This window comes from Lontra canadensis, unplaced genomic scaffold (genome assembly GCF_010015895.1).
Source record: "Lontra canadensis isolate GAN:19392208 unplaced genomic scaffold, GSC_riverotter_1.0 scaffold9, whole genome shotgun sequence".
In the NCBI taxonomy this organism is placed as follows: Eukaryota; Metazoa; Chordata; class Mammalia; order Carnivora; family Mustelidae; genus Lontra; species Lontra canadensis.
In genome coordinates, this window is record NW_022631003.1 from 11,542,947 (window position 1) to 11,557,120 (window position 14,174).

General features: G+C 36.8%; 1 protein-coding gene across 1 annotated transcript in view; it reads right to left on the reverse strand.

The window, feature by feature from the left end:
- Positions 1-13,820, reverse strand: part of MYRFL (myelin regulatory factor like) — a 97,516-nt gene extending 83,696 nt beyond the window's left edge. The window contains exons 1-2 of the mRNA XM_032854830.1: positions 13,748-13,820; positions 3,073-3,169 (exon numbers count right to left, since the gene is read on the reverse strand). The gene's annotated coding sequence lies outside the window, so the exon portion shown is untranslated. The remainder of the gene's footprint in view (positions 1-3,072; positions 3,170-13,747) is intronic.
- Positions 13,821-14,174: the final 354 nt, after the last annotated feature.

A 14,174-nucleotide genomic window follows, 5' to 3' on the forward strand; every position in this document is an offset into this window, starting at 1 on the left:
AAAAGAACAGTTAGTGGACATCAACCCAGAAACGATCCAGATATTGGATTAGTAGATAAATTCATATTTTAGCAGCAGCCATTATAAAAATAGCTGTTGTAACTAAGCCTAATAAAGTAGAAGATAATGTGTTTGTAAAGAATAAAAAATACAAAATCTCAGCAAAAAATAGAAACTAAAAAAGAACTAAATGGAAATTCTAGAACTGAATAAAACTAGAAATGAAAATAAAAACAGAAAATTTAAAAATTACTTAGTGGTGTAACAGAAGAACTTGAAGACAAATTAGTAGGTATAAACCAGTCTAAAGAACAGAGAAGAAAAAATGAATCTTAAAAGAGGGAAAGAAAGAGATTTGTGAACCGTGAGAGGATATAACAGAAAAATAATTAAAGATATAATGACAAAACCTTCCCAAATTTAGTAAAAAAACAAATTTATAGGTTCCAGAAACTCAGCAAATCCTAAGATAAATATAGAGAAAACCACACCTAGGTCATCAGAGTCAAATCAGTAAAAAAAAAAAAAAAGAGAGAGAGAGAGAGACATTTTCAAAAGTAACCAAAGAAAAACAACATATTATATGTAGGGTAATAGTGGTTCAAATGACAAATGACTTCTTATCAAAATCTCCAGAAGTAAGAAGACAGTGCAACAATATCTTTAAAGTGCTAGTGAAAATCAAAACTGACAATCTAGAATTTCATATCTGATGAAGATATCTTCCAAGAATAAAAGCAAAATAAAGATACTGTCAGATTAAAAAAAATTTTTAAGTGAAACCATAAACAGACATGTACAATAAGAAATGTTAAAGACATTATTTAGGCTAGAGGAAATTATATCAGATGGAAACTTGAAACTTTAGGAAGAAATGCAAAGAGTAAAGAATTGTATGTATCTGATGCAACTTCATTTTTTTTCTTAATTTATTTAAAATACATAGGACTGATTAAAGCAAAAATTGTGGTATTATCTTGTAGCACTTATAATGTATGAAGGTGTAATACTTATGACAACTACAGCCCAGAGGAAGGCAGTGGGGGATAAAATAAGATTACATAGTTGTAAGTTTCTACATTTTACATAAAGTGATACAATATTAATTCATTAACTCCAAGTAGACTGTAAAAAAGTTAAATGATGCAAAGAGGTATAGCTAAAGTCAATAAATAAGATGGATCTAAAATTATTCAAATAATACAAAATAAAGTAAAAAGGAGTTACAAAGAAGAAATAGGAAGGATAAAAAGATGACAAATAATAAAATGGCACAATTAAATACATTATCAGTGATTACATTAAGTGTTAATGGACTAAAACTCCAATAAAAGGCAGAGATTGTAAGCATGGATTTTTTTTAAAAAAGCAAGACCAACTGTACGTTATCTGTAAGAAACACTCTAAATTTTAAGACTCAGATAAGTTGAAAACAAATGGGAGAAAAAAGGTATGAGAAGGCAGAAGTGATTTCATGAATAAGTAAAATAGACTTCAAAATAAAGATTATTACTAAAAATAAAGAGGTTCATTCCATAATAATAACAGTTCTTTCATTAAGAAGAAATAGCAATCATGATTGTTTACATATCCAATAACAGAACTTCAAAATACATGAATCAGAATTGACAGAATTAAAAGGAGAAATAAACAATTGTACAATCATAGTTGGAGATTTTAACATCCCTCTCTCAATTGGTAGAACAAAATAGGTAGTACAAATTGATAGAACAAAAAAATCAGTAATGACAAAGATCACCTGAAAAATTTCTTTAAGAAGAAAAGTAATTGAGGTGTTTGAACTGAAAGATATTTTGCAGTTCCCTTCAGAGAATTTGTGGGAAGAATTAATGATAGTTATATTCAAAGCCAAGAAAACCATGAAAAGAAGGCTAGGGTTCAAGAAAAACAAGATCAAAAAAGAAAATATAATCATAATAAATGATATGTGAAGACATAGTGATAATAATGTAAGCCCTGGATATTGACCCAACCAAAAATTTTTATAGAACTTTATGATATTGGGAGGTTGGTGCTACAAATGGGTGTCAGATGTGGTATAAGAAGTTAAATCTCCCCTGAAGATGATATTAAGTTCTTAAAATATATAAAGTAAGAAGAGCAATATAAAGCAGCATTTAGATACAAAGTGGTAGAAATATCTAAAAGCATGGGAAAGTATCTGCCTCTGGGAGAGGCAAACTGATGATCATGGAGAAGATGAGAATTGCTGGTTTTTATTGTAAGCCATATACAGACAGTACCATTTGACTTCTTAAATTCTGCATGTGTCACTTCTGTAGAACTACAAATTAAATTTTGTGATTGACTCTATGATATCACAAATCCACATTCAAGATTCTAGGCAGTTGTTTCCGTTTACATTAGTGGCACCACTGGAATTCAGTAATAATAAAATCTAAAAATCACAAGTAATTTATCAACTCACTCAAGAAATATGGCATGGCCTATTGTATACAGGAATGCATGCATGGAAAATCAAAGGTCCTTTAGTTGAGTGACAGCAACATGTGGTATGGTTTCAAAGTGACAATTTTGGAAAATTTTTTTAAAGACTTATTTATTTTAGAGAGAGAGAGAGTGTGTGTGTGTGTGTGTGTTTGTGTGTGTGCATGCGTGCGTGTGAGTGGGGGAGGGGCAGAGGAAGAAGGAGAGAAATCCTCAAGCAGACTTTCTGCTAAGCACAGAATCCAATGAGGAGCTTGATTCCAGGACCCTGAGATCATGACCTGAGCCAAATCAAGAGTCAGATGCTTAACTGACTGAACCACCCAGGCATCCCAAGATCTTGAAATTTTTAATGTTTTCTTTGAAGTTTACTGTCCGCTCCAAAACTCACCACGGCTACTCCTTTATTTCATTGAATTCCATGCTCAATGCATTTTACAGTGTTTGAAAGAAATTTCGCAGTTCTTTTCAGGGAATTTGAAGGAAGAATTAATGATAGCTACCTTTGAAACTGAGCAAATTGTTAAAATAAAGGCAATTAACTTTATGGAAAACACTCTTGTTTGGGACTGTTTATGAACAGGTAATCTCCTCATTACTCACAATCACATCAGGAATCCCAGTCATGCATATTAGACTGTTTTTGGTCTTCGTGCTCTGAATTTGTCTATTATGCCAAAGGGATTTCCGTGAAGTGGACCTGGAAAGTAATAGAACCATGGGTCACTCCTTGAGTGGCCATCTCTGTCTCTCCCTTCCATAGGAAATAGTTGTAATAATCAAGAGATTCTTAGCTATGGATAAAAAATGAATAATTTGCCTTCTAAACTCTCTCTAAGATATAGAACTTGTTACTGTGTTTGGGAGGATAAATGGATAAATATAGTCTCCTGGGGGTTGAATGCCATGCAACCAAAAGAGGGAATGCCAAATAGACTCTTGTTCCCAGCTGGTTAAGATATATGTATATCCATGACAGCTGCTTGCTGTGCCCAAAGCAGCCAATATTTCTTTCAGATAGCACTCAGACTTGATCAAGTTGTCGTTGAGTGCCTACCACATGCTCATGACCATACTAGGCACTATGTAGGCCATAACAGTATTAAGACATGGGCTTCATGTGAATACCCAGCTGGGACTATTCACAATTCAACAGTCCAATCCTGAGTTTTCTTTGATGACTCCCCCAGTGCCTTCACACACCAACTGCACCTTCTCCAAAGTTCTATTGTACAGTGAGCTCAGCTCAACACAGTGCTTGGTATAGAGTTGGTATGTAATAAATATAAATTAATGCTTTTTTACACTACATATGGCCATTAAGTATGTTACATATATAAATTCATATATTAAGAAATGGCTTTCCTGACCATCTAATCTAAAATAATAGTCTTCCCCCACCCCTCTTCCTACTCCCTTACCTTATGTTTATTTTTCTTCATCTTACTGAATGACTTTATACTATATGCCATTGTCTTTCTCTTCCCACTAGAGCAGCATGACAGCAGTGGAGAACCAAGAGTAGAGGGATGGGAGTGTCTCACCCCAGCAGAAGGCAATAAGGAAATACATTGTCTCTTGGGAATTTAAAAACAATACTTACACCTACAAAAAATCAGTGTGCTTTTATTCTCACCATGCACCATCAACTTAGAGAAAAATGTCTGGGTGCTCTGCCAGGGCAGGGTGCTTCCCACCATACTGCCCTTGGTAAACTATTAACAGGGATTTCATCTGTTTTGTTCACAGATTACTCCATCACCCAACTATAGAAATAGTTGTTATTGAAAATGATTTCTCCAATTTCTCATGTATATGATTTATCCTCCCACATGGACATTTGCATTAAGAACATATCTTAATACTGTGTGTGCACACGTGCGTGCGCATGTGTGTGTCCTGCACAGTGTCCCAGTGGTGAACATGTTGTAGGCACACAAGAAACACTTGATCAAGCTTGGTTAGGGTTTGTACCCACCACCTGAAAGTTAGGATGAGAAAGGGCCTTGGCAGAAATGTTTTCAGTGGATAACATAGCCCAAGAAAATAATTTCATGACAGGACAGAGGAAGCAAGATGCCACCCCACACTTCTAGTCCTTTATTGGCAAACTGCAAGGACCCTGAGCCTCCCACTGCCACTCCTTTCTGTTGCTTTAGAAATAGATAAACTTTTGTAGAGAACCCACTCTGGTCCAAGCACCGAGCTCACCCTTTGCATGTGTTATCTCATGTAATCTCAACTACCACCATGGGGAAAGGTACTACTATTGTCCCTATTCCGTAGGCAATGGAACTAAGGCTTCATGAGGTTTCATACCTTAAAAAAGATTATTCATCTAGCAACTAGTCAAGCTGGAATTAAATGGTCTACTACCAGAATTAATGCTCTAAAAAACATAGTAATTTAAACAGACTCTCCTAATCAAATTAATTACTATATTAATTAATATCTTTAGAACCAAGATGTCGCCAGTAATGTTTCAGCCCAGGATTCTGTTTAGCCTTCCTCCTACTGCATCAGTTTGAACCCAGGAGTCAAACTGGTCAATGAACTCACACAGCCTTTAACAAGCTCTTCTCACAGAACTACACGTGTTACCTCACCCTTTTCGCAACACCACAGTAAAGAGCTTATCAGCCCGGTTCCATTGGTGGCAGTAAAAAAGCGTGTAGCTGGTCATTGACTCCTAGCTCATTTTGCTGTCCAACCCCAATAAGCCAAGTCCTAAGTAAAACTCAGAATAAGCTCAACCAGTAGGATAAATAAAATAAAACCTTCAGTGGATGCCTCATGGACCTAATGTGTCTTTAAGTTCCACCTCCTGTGAAGTCACCCATTCAAACCTGTGAATCGGTGTCACCCCAGTGCCCTCAGCTGGTTAGTTCCCTCTTACTCCACAGGTAGGACCCCAAGGCCAGCCTAAAGCTCAGTATGACATGACCTCCACTGAGCACACTTACTCAAACTAAACCAACTTATTTGGTTTGGAACATAGGAGCTGATGGGGATGGAGGCATGTTTGTGAGACCTAAAGCAGGGCTTCTCAAACTATAATGCACATGCGCATTCTCTGGGGGCGCTTAGTAAAAATGCAGAGTCTGATTCAGCTTTTCTGAGGGAAGGTCTGAGATGTTACATTTCTAGCTTCCAGGTCAGACTAGTGCTGCTCCCTGACCCACACTTTGAGTAAAGAAAGGAAGCAGGTGAACCTCTGGGCATTTTTGAGGGAAACAAAGCCTGTTTTAAGATTCACTAGTCTCTTTTCTGGAGTCTTCCTTCTATAGACACACAGACACACACACACATTTCTTGTCCTTTTTCCCTGCAACCTCCAGGGTTCTATGCTATCCCCTAAATATCTAAATCCACCTTCCTTCAAGAAGCTCTCCACATTTAGACATTTCCCAGTAGGTCCACCAGAGCTCACCTATTTACCTAGTAGGTAACTGGCTGGCTAATCTAGGGAAATCAGAGGACTTCAGCCTGTTGCTCCTGGGCCGACAGCTGCCCTGTACTCTGCTACACAAGGAAACAAAGGGTTAAGGACAATATTCAGAACTTTTCACATGCTGACAGGACTTCCCCTTAGCTCAACACACCGATTAGAGTCACACAGAAAGATGAGAAAGTCCTGAGGGGTGTATCCCAATGCTCATGCATGGGTACCTCCCTTCCAAAGGGGGTCCAAGGCCAAATAAATTTGAGAAAAACTGTATACCATTTCTCTTCTCCAGTTGTATATTAGTATAACAAAGTCTCTGAAAAGTCCTGCAGTAAAGTGTATTTAGCTTTGTTTAAGCCAGTGACTCATAAGCTTATTCACTCACAATGGAACTTTTGGTTTCCCCCCACAGCATCTCATGGGACCAATTTTCCATAGAGCATCTAGGGGCATCTGTTTTACAGGGCCAACAATTCCATTTTTTAATATATTTGAGATGTGAAAATCTCCCTATGAGATTCAAACTGAGTCTCATCAATTTTGCAGCCTCATGGTCTCTTAGATCATTTCAGCAAAGAGTCGTCACTGATATTTTTTTAAAAGCACAATTCACAGGCAATGCAGTAGAGGGGAAGTGACTGAAGACTGGTCATAAACTTAGGTGTGAATCCTAGCTCCGCTGCTGATTAGCTGTGAGCTGACGCAAGAAAACCTACATCTCAGGGCCGCTAGGAGGACAAGAAAACCTACTTCTCAGGGCTGCTAGGAGGAATGCAACTAACCTGAAAAAAGAGCCAGGTGTTTAGAAATAGTCAACACTTGGAGTATTTGAATGGGTTGTACAGATGTAACGATCACTGAGCCAGCTGAACAGCCCCATGGGCGTGGATGGACCAGAGCTGTTTCCGCTCGTTCTTGCTCAGACTGCTATCACAGCCTCACTTAACTGCATGCACCCAAGCGGTTTTTATCAAGCAATGTCAGGGTATCTATCTGATTACCAGACTTTTCTTGATTGGGCATGAACTCTGACCATCTTTGCAAACTGGCTTAGACCCATCCTGAGTCACATCCTTTGTCAGATCATTTTAGATACATTGAATGTATTTCCCTGAGGTTCACATTCCTCCCAAATACCACCTAATTAATATAAAAGCTGCACAGAGAGGAAAGGTCATGTGTAGAGCCAGGCACATTTGGATCCCAGTTGTGCCACATACTGACCTGTGGAAAGTTACTTTACTCTCTTTGCACCTCCCTATTATAATATCATCTATGTTTTATAGTTTGTTTGCAAATTTGTTCAGAGAATGAAATGTGTAAAATCAGATATGTAATTATATAAATGAATGTGTAAAAATTGTGAAGCACATTGCCCAACACTTGATAAATGATCAACAATATTAACTCCCCCCTCTACCTCTCTTATACCCAACCACCCCTGAAGGTAGAGAATGAATTTGGTTGGGCAAATCCATAGTGATAGCCTCTAAGGAGATAATTCTGGTCCTATAGGAAAGACCATGATTATCATGGAAACTACAACTGTATGGCAGATTTCAGCCTTCCCAGATAAGAAAACAAATTCTTCGAATGAGACTTTTGTTCACGTCTCCCCACCAAACAGCTAAAAGTTCTTTCTGTGACTTGTAAAAGTGATCCAGATGATTAAACAGAACACTGGTACAATCAGCTATACCTTCTCTAAAGGAGCAGTTACATGGAAGAGAGACTAGACAACTTCTGGCAGATTGTTTTCAGGCCAGAGATGGTAAGGATACATACTGCCCACTCTTTCCACAGGAATTCACACCAGTGGTTTGGATGGAGCGAAAGGGAATGTGAGGGAAGGTACAGGGGCAATTAGTGTCTGAGTTCAGCCCACACAGTGCCTAGAGCAGAAGAGCCAACTCAGAGTGTGGGCTCATACATCAAGCTACCCACTAGCTGTGTGTGTGTGTTTGTGTTTAACTAGCTTTCAAAATGCTGAGCTTCCCTTCATCCTGTGGTCATTCGACAAGGATGTTCTTGTCATCAAAGAGCAGCAAGAGCCAGGTACCAGAAATATCCACAAATGGGTTTCCTCATTGCTGAGATTCAAGTCTGGTTTCACTCTTTCATGGGGGAGAGGGAAGAGGGCATGTACACATATACCAAAATAGGCTCAATAACAAAATGGAGCTGACAGGGAAAGGTCAGTGAACTTGAAGACAGATCAACAGAAATTATCCAGTTGTAATATCAGAGAGAAAAATGATTGAAAAAAATCAACTAAGACTCAGGAAACTATGCACAGTATCAAAGGTCTAGCATTTGTGTCTCTGGAGTCTTAAAAAGAGGTAAGAAAGACATTGGTACAGAAAAATAAATGTGAAGAAATAATACCTGAAAACTTTCCATATGTACTAAAAATTATAAATTTACAAACTCAAAAACAATATAATCCCAAACAATATAATCTCAAAGAAAACTATGCCTAGCAGTGCCTGGGTGGCTCAGTTGATCCAGTGTCTGACTCCTGATTTTGGCTCAGGTCATGATCTCAGGGTCGTGGCGTTAAGCCGCAAGTCAGGCTCCATGCTCAGTGCAGAGTCTTCTTGTCCCTCTCCCACCCCCCTCTGTCCCTCCCCTTGCTCGTGCATGTGTGCAACCACACTCTTCTCAAATAAAAAAATAAAATCTTAAAAAAAAATAGAAGCATAGAGTTTGGGGCATACAACAGTCCCAATTTGCAGGTGACATCATTGTAAACACAGAAAATCCCCAAAAATCTATTTAAAAAGCTCTTAAAACTAATAAATGACTTCATTAAGATTGCAGGACCCAAATTTAATTTATAAATATCATACTATTTTTATATGTTGGCAGTAAATAATTGGAACCTAAAATTTGTGGGGGGAGGGGAATTATTATTTGCAATAGCTCAAAGAGAAACATGAAATATTTAGATAAATGTGTAACATTTACATGCTGGAATCTATATTACACTGATGAAAGATATCAAAGAAGGACTAAACAAATGGAGACATTTACCATGTCGATGGACTGGAAGATTCAATTTTGCTAAGATATCAGTTCTCCGCATATAGATCTCTGGACTTAACACAATCCTAATCAAAATCTTAGCACAATTGCACAGATATCAATAAGCTAATCATAATATTGGGAAATCAAAGGAACAAATAACCAAAACAGTTTTGAAAAAAGACAAACTTGGAGCATTTACACTATCTGATTTCAAGACTTCTAATAAAAGTACAGTAGTCAAGATAGTGTAGTATTGGCAAAATGACAAGCACAAAGATCCATGGAACAGTAGAGAGTCTAGATATAGATCTATACAAATATGGTCAACTGATTTTTTACTACAGTGTAAAATTAATTTAATTTAATAACTTTTCTAAGTTATTTAACAAATAAATCTGGATAATTGGACATCCATACACAAAGAAGTTAGTCTCAACCTATATCTCAAACTTTATACAAAAATTAATTCAAAATGGATCATAGGCCTAAATGTAAAGTGTAAGACTTTAACACTTTTAGAAGAAAACAGAAGGAAATTGGGGGAAGCTTAGATTAGGCAATATCTGTATTTCTTAGATATAAAGCATAAACTATGTTGGAAAAGATAAGTTGCACATTATCAAAATTATAAACTTTTGTTCTGGGAAAGATACTGTTAAAATTGAAAACTTAAGTTACAGACTGGGAGAAAATACTCGCATATCACATACCTAGCAAAGTTCTTATATCCCGAATATTAAACAATTCTCTAAACTGAAAGGTAAGAAAACTCCAATAGGCAAAAAATTTGAACAGAAATTATACCAAAGAAAATGCAAAAATAGCAAACAAGCACACAAAATGATATTCAACATCATTAGTCATTAGGAAAACACAAGTTAAAACACAATGAGATACCACTGCAGAATGGCTTTTTGTTGTAGAATGGCTATAATAAAATTTTCTAAACTGATAAAACCAAGAACTGGCAATGAAGAGAAGAAACCAGATGTCATACACACTGCTAGTGGTAATGGGAAATGATATGGCTGCTCTAGAAAATTTGGCAATTTCTATAAAGTTAAGCTTATACTTAAAATATCACCCATCAGACTTCATTCCAAATATTATCCTCAGATTCTCATGAGGAAAAACAGAGATTTTCCTCCATGGTCAGGAACAAGACAGGAATGTCCACTCTCACCATTACTATTTAACATAGTATTAGAAGTCTTAGCTTCAGCAATCAGGCAACAAAAAGAAATAAAAGACATCCAAATTGGCAAGGAAGAAGTCAAACTGTCAATATTTGCACATGACATGATACTCTATGCAGGAAAACCTGAACAAAAAGTTGCTAGAACTGACACAGGAATTCCCTAAAACTGTAGGATAGAAAATCAACATAGAGAAATCTGTTGCATTTCTATACATGAATAATAAAGCAGCAGAAAAAGAAATGAAGGAATTGATCCCATTTACAATCTCACCAGAAACAGTAAGATACCTAGGAGTACACCTAACCAAACAAGTGAAAGATCTATACTCTGAAAACTATAGACCACTTATGAAAGAAATTGAAGAGGACACAAAGAAATGGAAAAACATTCCATGCTCATGGATTAGAAAAACAAACACTGTTAAAATGTCTATACTACCCAAAACGATCTACACACTTAATGCAAACCCTATCAAAATAACACCAGCATTTTTCACAGAGCTAGATTTTCACAATCCTAAAATTTGTATAGAACCACAAGAGACCCCGAATAGCCAAAGCAATCCTGAAAAAGAAAAGCAAAGCTGGAGATATCATGATTCCAGATTTCCAGCTATATTATAAAGCTGTAGTTATCAAGACAGTATGGTACTGGCACAAAAAGACACATAGATCCATTAAACAGAACAGAAAAACCCAGAAATGAACCCATAATTATATGGTCAATGAATCTTCAACAAAACAGAAAGAATACACAATGGGAAAAAGAGAGTCTCTTCAACAAATGGTGTTGGGAAAACAGGACAGCAACATGCAGAAGAATGAAACCAGACCACTTGCTTACACCATACACAAAAATAAAATCAAAATGGATGGAAGACCTAAATTTGAGACAGGAAAACATCAAACTCCTAGAAGAGAACATTGACCTTGGCTGTAGCAACTTCTTACTAGACACGTCTCAGGAAATAAGGGAAACAAAAGCAAAAATGAACCATTGAGTCTTCATCAAGATTTAAAAAAAAAAAAACAAAAACACTTCTGCACAGTGAAGGAAACAATCAACAAAACTAAAAGGACACCTATGGAATAGGAGAAGATATTTACAAATCACATTATTTGATAAAGGGTGGGTATCCAAAATCTATGAAAAACTTATCAAACAAAGCACCCCAAAATAAATAATCCAGTTAAAAAAATGGGCAGAAGAGGGGATTCTGGGTGGTTCAGTCAGTTGAGCTTCTGGCTGTTGATTTCAGCCCAGGTCATGAATCAAGCCCTGCATTGGGCTCTGCACTCAGTGGGGGTCTACTTGAAGATTCTGTCCCTCTGCCTCTCCCCCAACTCATGTATATGTGCTCTCTCTCTCTCTTTCAAATAAATAACTATTTTAAAAAGAATGAAGGGGAAGGAAGAAGGGAAAAAAGGAAGGGAGAGAAGGAAAGAGGGAGGGAGGGAAGGAAGAAGGAAACAAGAAATGGACAAAAGACACGAATAGACATTTTTCCAAAGAAGACATCAGATGGCTAACAGACACATGAAAAGATGCTCAACATCACTCATCAGGGAAATACAAATCAAAACCACAATGAGATACCACTTCACACCAGTCAGAATGGCTAAAAATTAATAGCACAGGAAACAACAGATGTCGGTGAGGATGCAGAGGAAAGGGAACCCTCTTACACTGGTGGTGGGAATGCAAACTGCAGCAGCCACTCTGGAAAACAGCATGGAGGTTCCTTAAAAAGTTAAAAGTAGAAGAATCCTATGACCCAATAATTGCACTATGGGGTATTTACCCAAAGGATACAGAAATACACATTTGAAGGGACATATGCACTCCGATGTGTATAGCAGCATGATCAACAATAGCCAAAATGTGGCGTGTGTGTGTGTGTGTGTGTGTGTGTGTGTGTATACATGCAATGGAACATTACCCAGCCATGAAAAAATGAAATCTTGCCATTTGCAACGATATGGATGGAGCTAGAGTATATTATCCTAGTCAAATAAGTCAGAGAAAGACAAATACCACATGATTTCACTCATATGTGGAATTTAGGAAACAAAGCAGATGAACATATGGAAAGGGGAAAAAAGAGAGAGAGAGAAGCAAACCATAAGAGACTTTTCTAAAAGAGAAAACAAGCTGAAGGTTGAGGAGGGAGGAGGGTGGGGATGGGCTAAATGGGTGATGGGTATTAAGGACGGCACTTTATGATGAACGCTTCTTATGATGTAAGTGATGAAGCACTAAATTCTACTCCTGAAACCAACACACACTATATGTTAACCAACTAGAATTTAAATAAAAATTTTGAATAAATAAATAAATAAATAGTACTCTCAGAAATTAAAACTCTTGATCACATTAAAAACCTGGGCATTAATATTTATACAAGCTATTCATAATGGCCCCAACTGGAAATAATCCAAATGTCCTTGAATGGGTAACTGGATAACCAAACTGAATTATAAACATTCAATAGGGTCTTTCCCAGCAATAAAAAGGAATGAACTATTGATCAAAGACTTTAGGCTTAGTGAAAGAAACCAGACTAAAAATGGTTTATCCCATAGATTTCATTTATGTGACATTCAAGAAAAGCAAAACTATAGGGACAGAGAACTGATCAATAGTCACTAGGAGGTGGGGTTGATCACTAAGGGGAAGCATAAGGGAAGTGTCTCAGGTGAGGGAACTATTGTTTGTGCTAGTCCTGATAGTAGTTCTACAAACCTATGAACTTGTCAAAACTTGCAGAACTATATACAGGATAAAAATTGAATGTTACTGTATGTAAATTAAAAATAAAAGAAAGCTGGAGTAGTTATGTTAATATCAGAATATAAGAGCAGAAATCAACAAAACACAAAACGAAAAACAATTAGGAATATACATTTAATCAAAATCTGGATCTTCAAAAGGTTAAGAAAACTGATAAACCTCTTGAGAGAAGGATCAAGAAGAAAAAGCCACAAATTACTGGGACGCCTGGGTGGCTCAGTAGGTTAAAGCCTCTGCCTTCAGCTCAGGTCATGATCCCAAGGTTCTGGGATCAAGCCCTGCATCGGGCTCTCTGCTCAGCAGGGATCCTGCTTCCCTTCCTCTCTCTCTGCCTGCCTCTCTGCCTACTTATGATCTCTGTCTGTCAAATAAATAAGTAAAATCTTTAAAAAAAAAAAAAGACACAAATTACTGATATCAAGAACAAAAGGATTATCACTATAGAGTCTACAGATGTTAAAAGTAAAATAAGAGAATATGATGAGCAACTTTATGTTAGTGAATTTGACAACTTAGATGAAATCAATAAATTCACCGGAAGAAATAAACTGCCCAAGCTGATAAGTACTGACAGATAACCCGAATAACCCCGTATCTATTAAAGATACCGAACTGGAAGAGGAGGACCTTCGTATAAAGAAAATTCCAGGGACAGCAGACTTCACTCAGGAAAACTGCCAGTGACTTACAGAAGAAACAATACCGACTCCATCCATGTCCTTTTGGAAAATAGAATAGGAGGAAACACTTTCTAGTTCATTTAATTATTTTATAACTTTTAAAACATCAAATAGAGAGCAGTGCTTTCATTACTTACAAGACCCCCAGATCAAAATCATTGCCCAAGAATTCCTCCAGCAGACTTGTATCCAGCACTGGGTTCTCCAGAGTGTCACTGGGCCCCTGAGCTGCAAAGACAAATTTAAAATGTTCAGATTCATGAAGATTTCAGAATTGCTAATATCTGAAAACATTGACATGCCTGTACCCAAGAATTTTAAAGCAATGAAACAGTATAATACATTTATTGAGAGTGTAATCTTCCTTCCATTAAAATATTTCTTTAGAAGTCTCTTTAGATCTTGATGTAATGAGCACTGAGTGTTATATAAGGCTGATGAATCATTGCCCTCTACCTCTGAAACTAATAATATATTATATGTTAATTAATTGAATTTAATTATTAAAAAAAGGAACTCTCTTTAGATATTACTCTCCTCCAGCAACCTTCCCTAAGTCTGGTT